The following is an 18711-nucleotide window of genomic DNA, read 5'->3' as shown; positions in this document are numbered from 1 at the left end:
ATAGGATTAGAATCCTGCCACACAAGATTCCCTTGAGGATTCAAATCAGTTAATACATATCAAGGGTTCAGAACAGTGCCTGCCATATAGCAAGCACCCTTCCAGGGTGGTCTAACAGTATTATTGTTGTCATTGTTGCTGCTGCAATAAATTTATACTGAGCGCCTAGGTCCCAAAGGTTACGAATCTAAGATAAAAAGAAGGTGCTACTATTATCCTGCAAGGATCATATATTACCAAATATGGGGACATAGAAGGATGAGACCTTGCAGGTGCTCCCAGTTCAAAGAAACACCTTTCTTGGCTTTTAGGCTGAATGCTACATACAGAACCGTGAGGCACAGATGGTGAAGGCCCAAGATTGAGAAATCAAAAGCTCTGGACAAACCCCAAAAGGGCAGACTTGTGAAAATCATGGGGGTATGTACCACCATGCCCTTCCCTTGTTCACCTTTCACCTTAAAATCAACAAATTTCCCCAAATGGTGCCCAGTCTCTCATAAAACTTGGGCTGTCAGACAAGTTCTTCAAGTTCTGCAGATAATTTTATTAAAACACACCCCTAAAATACTGAAAGACCTAGTCATGCTTTTTCCAACTTGGCCCTCTTCCACAGAGGACACATCTGTGGTCCCCCACCATCAGTGTCCCTGTGACAAAGAGACATTCCTCATAAAGGAAGGTCTCACATGGGGCAGAGTTCTCATCCGTAGAGACAGGGTTTGCAAGACACAATTCTGAGAAGCAGGGATCCCCAGGGTTTCTGACACACTGCAAATCACATAAAGGAAGGCTGATGTATGATTTTCAAGCTGGTTTTATGAAAAGAACAATTACAAATCCCTAAGTGTGTGAAGACAAAATTGTAAATACTTGCTAAAATCCCTGGAGCTGTCTCATATTATTTATTATGATTCTTCCTGGCACCTCAAAAGTGGGCTCACAGAGCCCCTGATTAATTTACACACCATCAGTGGGGTTCACAGATGGTGAGACCCTCACATGAAAAGACTGAGAGCCTTGGCCGAAATCCTAACAACGTGTAAATAAATACAGCTTGGAAGGACCCAGAATGTTATTCAGTCACAAGCTATATTGCTACCACTAGGGCTGAGGCAGGACCAAGCGAATACCCAGGGTAAAATCAAAAGTCAGTGGATTGAGTCATGAAGAAGCAGGCTCCAATTCTAAGGTCAAGGTTTTCAATGCCTTCCTTTTCAAGGGAGTCACCTGCACTCAAATTAATTCTCATAAGGGCTTATAAGGACTCAGTGGGTGACAGATCCATCTAATGTGAACAAAGAAGGAATTAAGAGATCTTCTCAAAGTTGCACATTTGCTTTTTGAAAGGCTTCTGGCAGTTTTGATATGTCTCTTAAAGAAAGTAGATCCTAATTTAGGCCACACACATCAGTTCTTTTAAAGACCTAGAGTTTCGATTGAAAGTGAGGATCATTTTAACAGTGCTAACTGAACAAAGAAGAACAGAGAATGAGAATGATTATTACCCTAGAATATGCCAAATTTTAACAAAATAATTATAATTTTTAGTACCTGCAATAAAATTTTTTTGTTAACTTTTATATGATCTTTTATATCTTCATGGTGATACTCAACTGCAGAATTTACTTCTAATGAAAACTGATTTTAACATTTGGTACTCAGCCAAAATGTATATTAGATTCATTTCCAAGATTATACAGAAAATTTGCAGCATGGTGAAGCTACATGAAGTACAAAGGAAATGTATCTGTGGATCATGTGAAGGATGCAATTTTACTAAATTCCCAATAAATAATCCTCAGCTCAGGAGGAAAAAAAAAAAAGGCCTAGAGTTTACTCCAGAACAATCCAGGGTATTTTTGAAGCATACAGCTATACTGTTTTTTATGTATCTGACGGTTTAGAGCTTTTTTATTTATATTTTAGATGTTTTTACACTTGTGTACAAATCTTATACCAAGTATAATATATTCAAAATTTTTAAAAAAGAAATGGGAGTCTGTCGATTGAAAATGTAGTCCTACTGACATCCAATGGTCTTCCTGATATTGAGACAACAAAACCAGACAGTGAAAGAAGGAAGCCACTCAGACCCTAGAATTACCTTCTTTTATAAATAAAAGTTCACATGAGGCACTCTCTTTACTGAGTCAGCTAAAAGGATTCAAAATTAGAAAGAGCCAAAACTCAGTTTTGAAACACTCTTCCTGTTTATAGTGAATATATTCCCCAAATGCAGAGAGGAATTAGATTTTAATGAAAGTCTCTACTAGCATATTCTTGCTCAATAACATTTTGGCAAAACTAGCTTAACTCTTTCTAAAATTCAGTTCTGACACAATGATCAACCAGATGGGGACAAGCTACTGTTCTTAAGATACAATCAGCTTTATTTTCCATCTTATAATCATATCTTAGTTTAGTTCTATTTTGTAGACACTAACAGAATTCAATGGGAACAACTGAAACAGAGACAGACTTTATTTTGGGGGGGGCTTCAAAATCACTGCAGATGGTGACTACAGCCATGAAATTAAAAGGCACTTGCTCCTTGGAAGAAAAGCTATGACAAACCTAGACAGCATATTAAAAAGCAGAGTCATCACTTTGCAGACAAAGATCCATCTAGTCAAACCTATGGTTTTTCCAGTAGTCATGTATGGATGTGAGAGTTAGACTATAAAGAAAGCTGAGTGCCGAGGAACTGATGCTTTTGAACTGTGGTGTTGGAGAAGACTCAAGAGTCCCTTAGACTCCAAGGAGATCCAACCAGTCCATCCTAAAGGAGATCCGTCCTGAATATTTATTGGAAGGACTGATGCTAAAGCTGAAGCTCCAATACTCTGGCCACCTGATGGGAAGAATTGACTCATTGAAAAAGACCCTGACGCTGGGAAAGATTGAAGGCAGGAGGAAAAGGGGATGACAAAGGATAACATGGTTGGATGGCATCACCAACTCGACAGACATGAGTTTGAGCAAGCTCCGGGAGATGCTGATGGACAGGGAAGCCTAGCATGCTGCAGTCCATGGGGTTACAATGAGTCGGACACGACTGAGTGACTGAACTGAACTAAACAGATTTCACCATGTCTTCTACACTTAAGCCAGCAGTGCTCCAAGTGTGGTTTCCAGAACCATAGCAGCAGTATCACCTGAGAATATGTTCTTTTTTTTTTTTTTTTTTTTTTTAAAGGAAAGGGATCTATTCTTTAAGTTATAATTTTATTTCTTTATTTATATTTGGCTGTGCTTGGTCTTCCGGAGAAGGCAATGGCACCCCACTCCAGTACTCTTGCCTGGAAAATCCCATGGATGGAGGAGCCTGGTAGGCTGCAGTCCATGGGGTCGCTAAGAGTCGGACACGACTGAGCGACTTCACTTCCAATTTTCATTTTCACGCATTGGAAAAGGAAATAGCAACCCACTCCAGTGTTCTTGCCTGGAGAAGCCAAGGGACAGGGGAGCCTGGTGGGCTGCTGTCTCTGGGGTCACACAGAGTCGGACACAACTGAAGCGACTTAGCAGTAGCAGCAGCAGTACTTGGTCTTCATTGCTGCACTGGCTTTTCTCTAGCTGCGACAAGCTGGGGCTATTCTCTAGGTGCATGGGCATCTCACTGCAGTGGATTCTCTTGTTTCAGAGCAGGGGCTCTAGGGCACATGAGCTTCAGCAGTTGCAGCTCCTGGGCTCTATAGCACAGGCTCAGTAGCTGTGGCGCAAGGGCATAACTGCCCCGCGGCATGTGGGATCTTCCCAGATCAGGGATTGAACTCCTGTCTCCTTCAATGGCAGGCGGAGTCTTTCCCACCAAGCCACCAGGGAAGTCCTGGGAACTTGTTAAAAATGAAAATGCTTGAGCCTCCATGGGAAACGTGTTGCTGTTGTTCAGTGGCTCAGTCATGTCCGACTCTTTGCAACTCCATGGACTGCAGTACTCGAGGCTCTCTTGCCCATCACCAACGCCCGGAGCTTGCTCAAACTCATATCCATCGAGTTGATGATGCCATCCAACCATCTCATCCTCTGTCGTCCCCTTCTCCTGCCCCAAATCATTCCCCACATCAAGGTCTTTTCTAATGAGTTGGAAAAGAGTTTGCCACATCAGGTGCAAAGTATTGGAGCTTCAGCTTCAGTAGCAGTCCTTCTAATGAATATTCAGGACTGATTTCCTTTAGGATTGACGGCTTTGATCAATTCTTCAGCGCTCAGCTTTCTTTATGGTCCCACTCTCACATCCATACATGACCACTGGAAAAACCACAGCTTTGACTAGATGGACCTTTGTCAGCAAAGTAATGTCTACACTTTTTAATATGCTGTCTAGGTTGGTCACAGCTTTTCTTCCAAGAAGCAAGTGTCTTTTAATTTCATGGCTGCAGTTACCATCTACAGTGATTTTGGAGCCCAAGAAAATAAAGTCTGTCACTATTTCCATTGTTTCCCCATCTATTTGCCATGAAGTGATGGGACTAGATGCCATGATCTTAGTTTTCTGAATGTTGAGTTTTAAGCCGGCTTTTTCACTTTCCTCTTTCACCTTCATCAAGAGGCTCTTGAGTTCTTCTTTGCTTTCTGCCATAAGGATTGTCCACTGGAGAAGGGAATGGCAAACCACTTCAGCATTCTTGACTTGAGAACCCCATGAACAATATGAAAAGACAAAAAGATACGACACTGAAAGATGGACTCCCCAGGTCAGTAGATGCCCAATATGCTACTGAGAAGAGAGGAGAAATGGCTCCAGAAGGAATGAAGAGGCTGAGCCGAAGTGAAAACAATGCCCAGTTGTGGATGTGTCTGGTGGTGAAAGTAAAGTCGGATGCTGTAAAGAACAATATTGCACAAGAACCTGGAATGTTATGCCCATGAATCAAGGTAAATTGGAAGCAGTCAAACAGGAGATGGCAAGAGTGAACATCAACATTTTAGGGATCAGTGAACTAAAATGGGCCGGAACAGGCAAATTTAATTCAGATGACCATTATATCTACCAAGAATCCCTTAGAAGAAATGGAGTAGTCCTAATAGTCAACAAGCGTCCAAAATGCAGTCAGATCAGATCAGTCGCTCAGTCGTGTCCGACTCTTTGTGACCCCATGAATCGCAGCACACCAGGCCTCCCTGTCCATCACCAACTCCCGGAGTTCACAGAGACTCACGTCGATAGAGTCAGTGATGCCATACAGCCATCTCATCCTCTGACACCCCCTTCTCCCCCTGCCCCCAATCCCTCCCAGCATCAGAGTCTTTTCCAATGAGTCAACTCTTTGCATGAGGTGGCCAAAGTACTGGAGTTTCAGCTTCAGCATCATTCCCACCAAAGAAATCCCAGGGCTGATCTCCTTCAGAATGGACTGGTTGGATCTCCTTGCAGTCCAAGGGACTCTCAAGAGTCTTCTCCAACACCACAGTTCAAAAGCATCAATTCTTCGGCGCTCAGCCTTCTTCACAGTCCAACTCTCACATCCATACATGACCACAGGAAAAACCATAGCCTTGACTACTTTGTTGGCAAAGTAATGTCTCTGCTTTTGAATATGCTATCTAGGCTGGTCATAACTTTCCTTCCAAGGAGTAAGTGTCTTTTAATTTCATGGCTGCAGTCACCATCTGCAGTGATTTTGGAGCCCCCAAAAATAAAGTCTGACACTGTTTCCACTGTTTCCCCATCTATTTCCCATGAAGTGGTGGGACCGGATGCCATGATATTCGTTTTCTGAATGTTGAGCTTTAAGCCAACTTTTTCACTCTCCACTTTCACTTTCATCAAGAGGCTTTTGAGTTCCTCTTCACTTTCTGCCATAAGGGTGGTGTCATCTGCATATCTGAGGTTACTGATATTTCTCCCGGCAATCTTGATTCCAGTTTGTGCTTCTTCCAGTCCAGCGTTTCTCATGATGTACTCTGCATATAAGTTAAATAAACAGGGTGACAATATACAGCCTTGACGAACTCCTTTTCCTATTTGGAACCAGTCTGTTGTTCCATGTCCAGTTCTAACTGTTGCTTCCTGACCTGCATATAGGTTTCTCAAGAGGCAGCTCAGGTGGTATGGTATTCCCATCTCTTGAAGAATTTTCCACAGTTTATTGTGATCCACACAGTCAAAGGCTTTGGCATAGTCAATAAAGCAGAAATAGATGTTTTTCTGGAACTCTCTTGCTTTTTCTATGATCCAGCGGATGTTGGCAATTTGATCTCTGGTTCCTCTGCCTTTTCTAAAACCAGCTTGAACATCAGGAAGTTCACGGTTCACATATTGCTGAAGCCTGGCTTGGAGAATTTTGAGCATTACTTTACTAGCGTGTGAGATGAGTACAATTGTGCAATAGTTTGAGCATTCTTTGGAATTGCCTTTCTTTGGGATTGGAATGAAAACTGACCTTTTCCAGTCCTGTGGCCACTGCTGAGTTTTCTGAATTTGCTGGCATATTGAGTGCAGCACTTTCACAGCATCATCTTTCAGGATTTGGAATAGTTCAACTGGAATTCCATCACCTCCACTAGCTTTGTTCGTGGTGATGCTTTCTAAGGCCCACTTGACTGCACATTCCAGGATGTCTGGCTCTAGGTCAGTGATCACACCATTGTGATTATCTGGGTCGTGAAGATCTTTTTTGTACAGTTCTTCTGTATATTCTTGCCATCTCTTCTTAATATCTTCTGCTTCTGTTAGGTCCATACCATTTCTGTCCTTTATCCAGCTCATCTTTGCATGAAATGTTCCTTTGGTATCTCTGATTTTCTTGAAGAGATTCCTAGTCTTTCCCATTCTGTTGTTTTCCTCTATTTCTTTGCATTGATCGCTGAAGAAGGCTTTCTTATCTCTTCTTGCTATTCTTTGGAACTCTGCATTCAGATGCTTATATCTTTCCTTTTCTCCTTTGCTTTTCACTTCTCTTCTTTTCACAGCTATTTGTAAGGCCTCCCCAGACAGTCATTTTGCTTTTTTGCATTTCTTTTCTATGGGAATGGTCTTGATCCCTGTCTCTTGTACAATGTCATGGACCTCATTCCATAGTTCATCGGGCACTCTATCTATCAGATCTAGGCCCTTAAATCTATTTCTCACTTCCACTGTATAATCATAAGGGATTTGATTTAGGTCATACCTGAATGGTCTAGTGGTTTTCCCTACTTTCTTCAATTTAAGTCTGAATTTGGCAATAAGGAGTTCATGGTCTGAGCCACAGGCAGCTCCTGGTCTTGTTTTTGCTGAGTGTATAGAGCTTCTCCATCTTTGGCTGCAAAGAATATAATCAATCTGATTTCGGTGTTGACCATCTGGTGATGTCCATGTGTAGAGTCTTCTCTTGTGTTGTTGGAAGAGGGTGTTTGTTATGACCAGTGCATTTTCTTGGCAAAACTCTATTGGTCTTTGCCCTGCTTCATTCCCTATTTCAAAGCCAAACCTGCCTGTTATTCCTTGACTTCCTACTTTTGCATTCTAATCCCCTATAATGAGAAGGACATAATTTTTTGGTGTTAGTTCTAGAAGGTCTTGTAGGTCTTCATAGAACCGTTCAACTTCAGCTTCTTCAGTATTAATGGTTGGGGCATAGACTTGGATTACTGTGATATTACTTGGATGCAATCTCAAAAATGACAGAATGATCTCTGTTCATTTCCAAAGCAAACTATTCACTATCACAGTAATCCAAGTCTATATCCCAACCAGTAATGCCGAAGAAGCTGAAGTTCAACGGTTCTATGAAGACCTACAAGACCTTCTAGAACTAACACCAAAAAATTATGTCCTTCTCATTATAGGGGATTAGAATGCAAAAGTAGGAAGTCAAGGAATAACAGGCAAGTTTGGCCTTGGAGTACAAAATGAAGCAGGGCAAAGGCTAACAGAGTTTTGTTAAGAGAACGCACTGATCACAGTAAACGCTGGAAACCTACTGAATCAGAAACGCTAGGGGCAGGGCGGTCTTGGGTTTAACAAGGTGATTCTGACTCACACGCAAGTTCGGGTACCACTGTTTCAGGCCATGGAAACCCCCTTGTATGTGTCATTCAAATAGCCCCTAGGCTTCAGCAGGGTGGTGGTCCTAAGGATGTCTCAGACATGTCACCACCCTACTCACCCACGTCCATCACCCTCCTTGCAAATGGCAGAAACTCAGACTGCCCCCTTGCTTAGATGTCTCTGAAAGTCTCAAAATTGGTCGCCTCTCATAGGCCACCTCTGCTCCAGCTGCTACTCCACATCTCTGTGAGACGACGGAAGTCGCATGGGCCACCATCACTCTGCACTGACTCTGTATGCTACTCAGATACCGAGCACAGTGGTCCTCTACCCATGGGCCACCATCACACCCCACCCTGAGCTCAAAAGTTGTTTTTTTGAGTGTGCTAAGTTGCTCAGTCGTGTCTGACCCTTTGCAGCTCCCTGGACCATAGCCGGACATGCTCCTCTGTCCACGGAATCTCCAAGCAAGAATACTGGAGTGGGTTGCCATGCCCTCCCTCCAGGGGATCTTCCTGACCCAGGGATCGAACCCGCATCTCTTATGTCTCCCTCACTGGCAGGCACATTCTTTACCATTAGTGCCACCTGGAACTGCTTACTCCAACCTGTAGTCACACCTCTGCCCGCTCCATCTCTGAGAGCCTCACTGCTGTCTATGGGCCAGAGGAGACACCCACCCTCACCAGGCCTCCTTCTCCAGCGGGGGCTCCCCTGCTAGCTATCTCCCACTGAAAATAATAAACCAGGTCCCAGAAGCCAAGAGGGCCAGCTGGGGGAAGGTGAAGAGGTAGGAAGATTTTTCTTTTTTTTTAAAGCAGGATTAACAAAGGCTAGTGATTCCTATGAGACAAAAAAGGAGATCCAAGTTTTCTCCAGCACTACACAAGCACGAGAAATGAGGAACATCCTGTCCTGGGAATTGACTGAAGCAGAGTCTTTAGAGTCACAGAAAGGAACACTGAGGGTGTAGGCGTGCATAAGTGTACACAGGGGAGACAGAGAGAAAACATGAAACAGAGAGAGAGAGGAGACAGGCTGGGGCTCTTCCCTGGTGGTCCAATGGCTAAGACTCAGAGCTCCCAATGCTGGGGGCTCGGGTTTGATCCCTGGGGAACTAGATATCGTATGTTTGCAAGGAAGATGGAATATCACGCTGCAACTAAGATCTGGAGCAGCCAAACAAATAAATAATTTGTAAATGCAAAAATAAATAAATAATAAATAAATGTTACCTCTTTGGAGAGAAGAAAGAAACAGATGTAGTCCAAATGAGTTCTCCCTGTCAGTGGCAGGCAGAAAAGTTACCAGATGGTCTCCTGTGTCTGATGGTAACTAACACAAAAAGCAGGAAAGCAGCAGGAGCAGAAGAGTAAGAATCATCTCACCCCTGAGAGACGGTACCAAGATCCCCTGGAAAACTTTAAGCCCCAAACAAAAACAAAACCCAGGTAAGTATACAGGTCTCAAAATGAGTGTGCTCTGGACACAGAGCTGGGCAGTCCTACAGACTGGGGGCTGTTTCAAACCATTTCCTGCCCCGGCAACACAGTGATGGCTCCCAACTGCAAAAGCTCCTCCCACCCCATAATTTCAAATATGTTCAAGAGGAAAACAGCATCCCACCGAAAACGAAAACTCTAATTAATCTAAGAGCTAAGGGGAGAGGAAACTTGTGAAGGACAGGCAGGCCTGGCATGCTGCAGTCCATGGGGTCACAAAGAGTCGGCACGACTGAGTGACTGAACGCAACAAGAAGAGAGGGGCAAGGAGGAGCTATGAGTTGAACTGAAAATAGTACATGTCAAATGCAAGGTGATGTGTTTATCTGTTTAGATAAAGGTGGATAAAGAACAAAGATCAGCAACTTTCTATAAGAAAACAGGATGGAAATCTCTCAAGCTTTGGGGCCCATTTCTTCCATCAATTCTGCCATAAAAAGCGCACATGCAGCCACTGAAATAAAGGAATGGGCATGGCCATGTTCCAATAAATTGAATTTATGAAAACATGTAGTAGGTCAGATTTGGTCTGCCAAGTATCAAGTGTACGCATGTACATATGGAATGCAAAATTGGGCAGCATTAAAAAGTGTGTTTCATCTGCCCCTTTTAAAAAACAAGATGATGATCAAGACCATAATATTCCTTCCTCAGATAGTCCTGTGTTTGGCTGGTACAACTTGCCCTCATACACTAAGCCGTGCCCTTCATTTGCACACTCATCATTCTCCCTTGCATCAAGCCCTCATTCCTGTGCCCCTGAGAAAAGTGTGCACATGTTCAGTTATGTCCAACTCTTTTGTGACCCCCATGAACTGTATGTAGCCCACCAGTTCCCCCTGTCCATGGGATTCTCCAGGCAAGAATACTGGAGTGGGTAGCCATTTCCTCCTCCAAGGGATCTTCCCCACGCAGGGATCGAACCTATGTCTGCTGCATTGCAGGCGGCCCTCGAGAAAGGGATATTATAAAACAGATTATCGTCCTGCTTCTTCAAAATAAGCTGATGAAATGTACTGTCTGGAACTGGCAAGTCCCCTCATCACACATGCTTACACTTGACGCCAGGTCCAGAGCTCGTTTTCAGGGAAGGCATGGGCAAAAAAAGCGACGATCCTGGCACCATCTCCCTCCACAAGGTTCCCGCCTCTAAATGCAGTGGAGACTGAATCCCGAAGTCATGAGCTTGACTCGGCCGGCCCCCCTGCCCCCGCAACACCAGCTGCGGTTACGTCACCTGCCTAAGGTCAACATCTGGAAATCCACAGAAGGACCCTGGTGGGATGGATGGAAGCAGGGCTCAGGAAGCCGTCTTCCAAGTTCGTGGGGACTGCAAACAAAACACTGGACAGATGGCAAGCCCTAAAACAAGAGCTCTGATCTGGCTCCTCACCTCCACCCTTCAACCCACATCAGCTACCTCCTCTCCAGAGCAAAGGTCCCAGGAGCCCAGGCACAAGAGAGAAAATTCCAGAGCCACAAAGGAAAAACTCTGACATGCCTCAAAAATGGTCAGGATTCATTTGCTTGGTAACATTAGGAGGTGTGATCTGAGAATCCCAAGGTCCAGGCTCCCTTCTTCATATGGATTTCCTTAGCAGCCAGGGGAGCCGCTGAGTGTCCATACAAAAAGCATAAATCGACCGCCGATGTACACATGTGTGGCTCAGATGGTTTTCATCACACTTAAAAGAGAAGCTGCCCTTTTTCTCAAATCCAACAGTGAAGAAGCCCAAGGACATGAAAAGGTCTCAGAATGAATCACCCACACATGGGAAACGCTTCCTAACAGGACCAGTTATGGGTGGACAGAGGTGGGGAGAAACAGCTCTTCCTATGTGTCCAGAAGAAGCATCTTCGGGACACACAGCCTAAAAGACCAGCCCAGGTCAGCCAGGGACCCTCCCCCACCTCCTCCTGTCTCTCGTCCAACTTGATGACTTCCAGAAGTAGGATATAAAACGTCTCTGCGGCAGGAAGCAACACCACGCAGAACAATACAAGCCTCCGAAGGACAGGTGTCCTCGCGGTTGGACCTGAACCACAGAAAAGAGAAATTCTCTCTTCTCTTGCCACCAGTGCAGATGGATGGGATCCGAGGATCATTTCCTCAGCAGGCAAAAGCCCAGGGAAGAGGAACTGGGAAAGGTCACGTCCAAACAAATCTATCAACTGGACTGAGAGGCCCCGGAGTGTGCAAGCGGACATGCACACCGCCCGCGAAAGGAGGAGAGAGTGAACCCTGACATGCAGGGGCCATCTCCTCCAGGCAGCCTTCCTGCAAGGGGCCCCGAGAAAGCCCGACATGGTCAGCTGGTTCGACAGACAGCTCCATGAAGGCAGGAAGCCGCAAGAAGAGGTGTAGCCCCCATGAGACAGGCAGTGTCCTGGGTGACCCTGCCAGCCACGTGTGACTCCCTCCACCCGTGAAACTAAAACTCACGTGAAATTAACACATGATACGAAACACGTGGGAGAGCCTCAGTGCTACAAGGTCTTTCTGACCCTTCGGTCCCCAAAGAAAGAGAATCCTGCTTCATCGAAGACACCTCCTTATAACGCGCTTCTGAATAAGCAGAAGGCTGGGAACTGTTAGTAAAGTTTGTTAGAATTTATGCCATATTACAGTTACTGATTATCATATTAACACCACCAGTACTAATATTTGTGGTTGTTGCTGAAGCATGCGTTCCTCCCAGAGATGATCACTCACTAGGGAGGCAGGCGGGGGCTGCGGCGGGTGTGTAGGTAGGGCAGTGAGGAGTGAAGATGGGGAGTTGGTGTTTAATGGGGTTAGAGTCTCAGTTTCGGAAGGCGAAAAATTCGGGAGACGGATGATGGCGAGAGCGGCACAACGATGCAAATGTACTTAGTGCCGCCAAACTGTATAATTAAATATGGTTAAAATAGTATGTGTTTATTATGTGACTTTTACCACAATAAAAAAATATATTTTAAAATCACTTACTGCAATCGTATCCATTGAAGATATTTTCTCAAAGTCCACACACCTGTGTGTAAAAATTGGAATTTATCCTGGTCGGTACCCCTGCACCCTCCCCTCTGTAGAGATCTCTTGAGGAGCTGCCCCCTTCACACCCAGATTTTAAGCTATGACACCCCCACCCTCCTGTCAACCTGCTCACCCTCAGTCTGTGGCCCAACAAACCCCCCTCCCCCACACCAGCCCTGGGGTTTTCCTTTCCTGCCCTCACCTGCAAGCGAGATGAAGAGGAGCTGTGTGACTCTGGACCAGTGGCTTCTCCTCTCTGAGCCTCAGTTTGCTCCTCTGCACAGTGGGAGCAGTGGAGATGTGCGGGTCAAGGATGGCCGCGGAAGAGGGCAGGCCAGGACTTGGCCCCATTCACAAGGTTCCAGTTCTGATATTGAAAATCACATATCCACCCACATATGACAGGACTTCCCTGTAGCTCAGATGGTAAAGAATCTGCCTACAAAGCAGGAGATCCAGGTTCAATCCCTGGGTCAGGAAGATCCTCTGGAAAATGGCATGGCAATCCACAGCAGTATTCTTGCCTGGAGAATCCAATGGACAGAGGACCCTGGCAGGCTACAGTCCGTAGGGTCACAAAGAGTTGGACACAACTGAGTCACTAACACTATTACCCACGTGTTATACTGAACTCCAAGCCACTGCTTACTCCAGCAGTGAGTGAAAGTCGCTCAGTCATGTCCGACTCTTTGGGAGCCCATGGACTGTCCATGGAATTCTCTAGGCCAGAATATTGGAGTGGGTGGCCTTTCCCTTCTCCAGGAGATCTTCCCAACCGACCCAGGGATCGAACCCAGGTCTCCCGCATTGCAGGCGGATTCTTTACCATCTGAGCCACAAGGGACTCCGGCGGTACATTTTGTCAATAAACAGTCACTGACAGGTAAAAAAAAAGTTTCTAATCCAGGAATGAGGAATGTGGGTGATCAGTTATTAATGCTAGAAACCAATGTAGCTAGAATGCACCACCCTGCCCGCTCCCAGGTTGCTTTTCTTGGTACCAAGACCTTTCTTCTTCCATCACACGGGGCAATGATGGGACTGCCATAGCCTCTTCTGGGTTAGACATTCTCAGTGTTTCCTCCATGTTCTCCACCTTGCTTTCCTTTCAAGGGCTCTGTGACTCGTTTTACTGCCCATGGAAGGGAATGCGGTCTCTTGAGCTCCTGAGTGATTTACAGAGAATGTCAGCCTCTGTTTTTGGCCATGACCAACAGGATGCTGTCTTCACATCGCCTCTCCCATCCATCCTGTCCATGTCTGGCCCTTGGCCACCGCCCAGGCCAAGCTCACCTCCCACCGAGCTCCTAACAAGCCTCCATGTCATTCAGACCTTCAATGGCCAACCAGCCTTCCCAACGATACTCAAGGGATTTCTCTACAAGACAGATGATGAGTGTCATTCTCCTCTCCTGAGTGACTTGCTGGAGGTTTTTATTTTCTGCTAGTACTATTCAAACTCCTTGAAAGTGAGAGTGAAAGTCACTCAGTCATGTCCAACTCTTTGCCACCCCACGGACTATACAGTCCATGGAATTCTCTAGGCCAGAATACTGCAGTAGGTAGTCATTCCCTTCTCTAGGGAATCTTCCCAACCCAGGGATCAAATCCAGGTCTCCCACATTGCAGGCAGATTCTTTACCAGCTGAGCCACCAGGGAAGCCCAAGAATACTGGAGTGAGTAGCCTATCCCTTCTCCAGCAGATCTTCCCAACCCAGGAATCAAACCGGGGTCTCCTGCATTGCAGGCAGATTCTTTACCAACTGAACGATGAGGGAAGCCCTCGCCATCTTTAAAAGGCCTCCACAACACGATGCCCCTCTGAACTTTCCCTTTCCCCCTCCACATTGGCCCCCACAAACCCTGTCCACCAACCTCACAGGACAAGTCCCTGCCGCCACTGAGGCCTGTAGCTCACGTCCCATCACTGCCCTGGCGCTGTAGCCCTCAACCCTTGCTCATCTTCTACTCACCCCCCAGGATCCACATCAAGGGCTGTGCCTCCCACAAAGGGATCTTTAGTCCCCAGACAAAAGGGGCCCCTGCTCAGGGCTTCTGCCCCACTTTGCTTATGCTTTGATGCAGATTCATTATGTTACAATAACTGATCATCACGTTCATCTTCTCTGGCAGATTATAAACTCCTTGAAGCAGGGATCATCCCCAGCAGGCACAGCACCCACTCTGCTGCTTCACACACAGTAAAAGAGCAATGGATACAGGCCAAGATCGGAAATGCAATTAAAACACTGGGGAAGGGACTTCCCTGGCAGTCCAGTGGTTAAGACTCCATGCTCGCAATACATGGGACACAGATTTGATCCCTGGCTGGAGAACTAAGATTCCACATGCTACACAGCACAATCAAAAAAATGTTTTCAAAAAAAAACCTTTTTTACACACTGGGAAGAACAGGGAGTCTAAATGCACCCTCCCCTTCACCTTGGAACCTGATCAGACCCACTGTAAACAGCTGCTTGGAGCAGTAAGGATTTTCTTAGCCATCCGCCAGCCCCTGGGATTCATAAAGCAATGTTCTCATTCGATTTGACACCTGGACTCCTGAACCAAGGAGTACTAACCTTCTATGGGTTTGCGAGGCTTAGAGATTTTCCATAAAGCCGAGATAAACTCAGGGATTTATTAAATACGTGTCTCACCACCAGCCATCACTAATTAGTTAAATTCCTACAAGCGGACTTAACAGCCTGAGTGGGTCTCGCAACTGAAACTGGAGAGCTCTCCGGACACTACTGGAACTTGGGGGACTATTTGGCCACAGCTGGTAGTGGCCTCCGAAGTGAAACATTAAACATTAAATATGACCCAAGCAAAGGCCCCGATCAGGGGCTGAATCGCCACAACAGATTGAAATTGTGGAATGGCCTGAAACCCAAGAATGAAACAGGAATGGTCTCTAAAAGAGACTCTGCCAAAACATGCAAGATAGCCTCCTGCCACCGAGGAGGCGGGAACAGGCGCATCCGTGCCAGAACCCACACAGGTCGGTCCACCTCCAGTCCCTGTGGACGGCCTGCAACACTCTCAGCCACACTCTACCTACAGAGTCAGGGATGCGGGGGACACACTCTCGATGGTTTTCAATGGGCTCACCTGGGATAACAGTCTCACTGAAAAGGAGATGCAATAGACCCACGTCCGCAGGGCTGGAGGGCACCCCATGTGGTTACTAGGGGACAAGGGCTCCAAGCAGAGAGAACAGCCAGGATGAGGGCTTTGAGGCAGGGGTTTGCCTGGCATGTCTAAGCCATAGCCAGAGTGAAGAAGCTATGGGAGAACCGCAGAGGGAGAGGGTAGCTCCTGCCAGGCCCTGAAACCACTGCTAACACTTTGGTTTTGATGCCTTGTGGGTGGAGGGGTCGGGCTGCTGAAAAGCACAGGAAGGTTTTGAGCAGAGCATCTGACCTAACAGCTGCCCTCTGGGTACTATGTAGGGGCAGATGCTGGTGGCTCAGTGGTAGAGAATCCACCTGCAATGCAGGAGACATAGGAGACGCAGGTTCGACTCCTGGGTAGGGAAGATCCCTTGGAGAAGGAAATGGCAACCCACTCCAGTGTTCTTGACTGGAGAATCCCATGGACAGAGGAAGCAGGCAGGCTACAGTCCCAAGAATTGCCCGAGAGTCGCTAAGAGTCAGACACAACTGAGCATGCATGCTAAGGTGGGAGGGCAGAGAGGCCAGTTCTAGAAAGGTCTCCACAGCATCCTTGCATGGACTACAGCTGTCATCTTGAGTGAGGGGTTTTGCACCGGCTACCAACATGGATTTAGGGACAGCCAGGGGTGTCCCCCTCACCCACCCCAGCGGCTTCAGACAGGAGCACCAGAACGGCCCTGGTGAGGGAGAGCGCGAGACTGTGGATGAAAGGAGAGGTCCCCGCAGCCCTTTCGGCATCACAGGGCAGCTCCAAGACGAAAGGCAGGCAATGAACTCCGTGCAGCTTTAAACCCAGAGAGTTAGAGAGGTCACCCCAAATGAAAAGGAAACTGAGACCAACCTTTTTATGAGAGCTCCCCTGGAAACATGGAGAACATACACACCGCCAGAGAAGAAAGGCAGCCGCCAGTCCGACAGCACAGGACTCCACTCAGAACTCGGTCTCAAAGAGCAGCCATTCGGAGAGAGCTGTGCAGCAAGACCTCTTAGAACTGGCCCTTCTTTGCCTGCAGCTGAACAAAAGAAAGGGGGTCAAGGTTACACACTCAGGTGGCTTTGAAGTTCAGCTGTCTCCCAGGCCTCCCGCCTCTCCACAAACTCACGGCTGAAGGTACAAGAAAAGCGCTCTCTGCACCCCTTCCCGTTGTCTCCCCCAGACTCAGCTGGTACCCACGGCATTCCCGCCAGAACTTGCCCTAACCCTGCAACCAGCTCAGCACCAATCACGTCGGAGACCTCCAGCAAGTCACTGAACACCTCTGGCCCTCTCCTTCTTCGCCTCTATGATAGTTCAGTCAGTTCAGTCGCTCAGTCGTGTCCGACTCTTTGCGGTCCCATGGACCGCAGCACATCAGGCCTCCCTGTCCATCACCAACTCCCGGAGCTTACTCAGACTCACGTCCAGTGAGTTGATGATGTCATCCAACCATCTCATCCTCTGTCATCCCCTTCTCCTCCCACCTTCAATCTTTCCCAGCATCAGGGTCTTTTCCAATGAGTCAGTTCTTTGCATCAGGTGGCCAAAGTACTGGAGTTTCAGCTTCAGCATCAGTCCTTCCAATGAATACCCAGGACTGATCTCTTTTAGGATGGACTGGTTGGATCTCGTTGCAGTCCAAGGGACTCTCAAGAGTCTTCTCCAACAAACACCACAGTTCAAAAGCATCAATTCTTCAGCGCTCAGCTTTCTTTATAGTCCAACTCTCACATCCATACGTGACCACTGGAAAAACCATAGCTTTGACTAGATGGTCCTTAAGTAAGATCACTCATACAAAGAGCGGACTCATTGAAAAAGACCCTGATGCTGGGAAAGATTGAGAGCAGAAGAAGAGGGTGACAGAGGACAAGACGGCTGGATGGAAAACACAGATGAGATGGACATGAACTTGGGCAAACTCCAGGAGATGGTGTGAGGGAGAGAGAAGACTGGAGTGGGGTAGTACACGGAGTCGTGAAGAGTTAGACATACTAGGCGACTAAACAACGGCAAAGATCATTCATGAATGCAACCTGTACCTGGATGGCACACACAGGAAGAATCATTCTTGGGGTTACTTTTGCTAATTCTCTTAACCTGTCCATGCATACATGACAAATTTAATTATTGGCTGACTCTGTGTGACCCCATAGAGGGCAGCCCACCAGGCTCCCCTGTCCCTGGGATTCTCCAGGCAAGAACACTGGAGTGGGTTGCCATTTCCTTCTCCAGTGCATGAAAGTGAAAAGTGAAAGTTAAGTTGCTCAGTCGTGCCCGACTCTTAGCGACCCCATGGACTGCAGCCCACCAGGCTCCTCCGTCCATGGGATTTTCCAGGCAAGAATACTGGAGGTAAAACAATGAGAAGATCTAAATAAGCTGGCACCAATAAGCAAGAGACGTATCAGCATTAAACAACAGAATGGGGCTTTCCTGGTGGTCCAGTGGCTAACACTCCATGCTCCCAATGCAGGGGGCCTGGGTTCGATTCCTGGTCAGAGAACTAGATCCCACTTGCTGCAACCAAGGCCCACAACTAATTAAACAAATAAACTTTTTTAAAAAACAAGGTGGTAACACATCTTATGTAGTAATTCGATCTGCTTAGTTGCTCAGTTGTATACAACTCTTTGCAACCCATGGACTGTAGGCTCCTCCTGCTAGGCTCCTCTGTCCATGGGATTTTCCAGGCAAGAATACTGGAGTAAGTTGCCATTCCCTTCTCACAGGTCTCCTGCATTGCAGGCAGATTGTTTACCATCTGAGCCACCAGGCTGTTGATGGGCCCATGTATATACAGAAAAGAAGACCCACCTTCCCCAAGATCTTGACCCCTAATAAACAGATAAACATCATCTGTACTTGCAAGGAAACTGTTAGAATGAGCACATTTAGACACTGATATGACAGCATTTAAAACACTCCTTCTGGACACAAATTCAGCAATAAAATGCATTAGACGCATTTAAAAGTTCACACCCTTGAACCCAGTAAATCTGTGTCTAGATTTTTTAACCTAGAGATATAATAAAAGATGCAAAGATTCACACATAAGGAA

At 46.5% G+C, this 18711-nt stretch overlaps 1 protein-coding gene across 3 annotated transcripts in view; it reads right to left on the bottom strand.

The window, feature by feature from the left end:
• TIAM1 (TIAM Rac1 associated GEF 1) overlaps positions 1–18711 on the bottom strand; it is a 464589-nt gene that overhangs the window by 292713 nt on the left and 153165 nt on the right. For all 3 annotated transcript variants that reach the window (XM_070367203.1, XM_070367213.1, XM_070367198.1), the window contains one exon: positions 16515–16686. The gene's annotated coding sequence lies outside the window, so the exon portion shown is untranslated. The remainder of the gene's footprint in view (positions 1–16514; positions 16687–18711) is intronic.

The sequence above is a fragment of the Bos mutus genome, chromosome 1 (genome assembly GCF_027580195.1).
Source record: "Bos mutus isolate GX-2022 chromosome 1, NWIPB_WYAK_1.1, whole genome shotgun sequence".
NCBI lineage: Eukaryota > Metazoa > Chordata > Mammalia > Artiodactyla > Bovidae > Bos > Bos mutus.
This window is presented reverse-complemented; position numbering and strand designations above follow the sequence as displayed.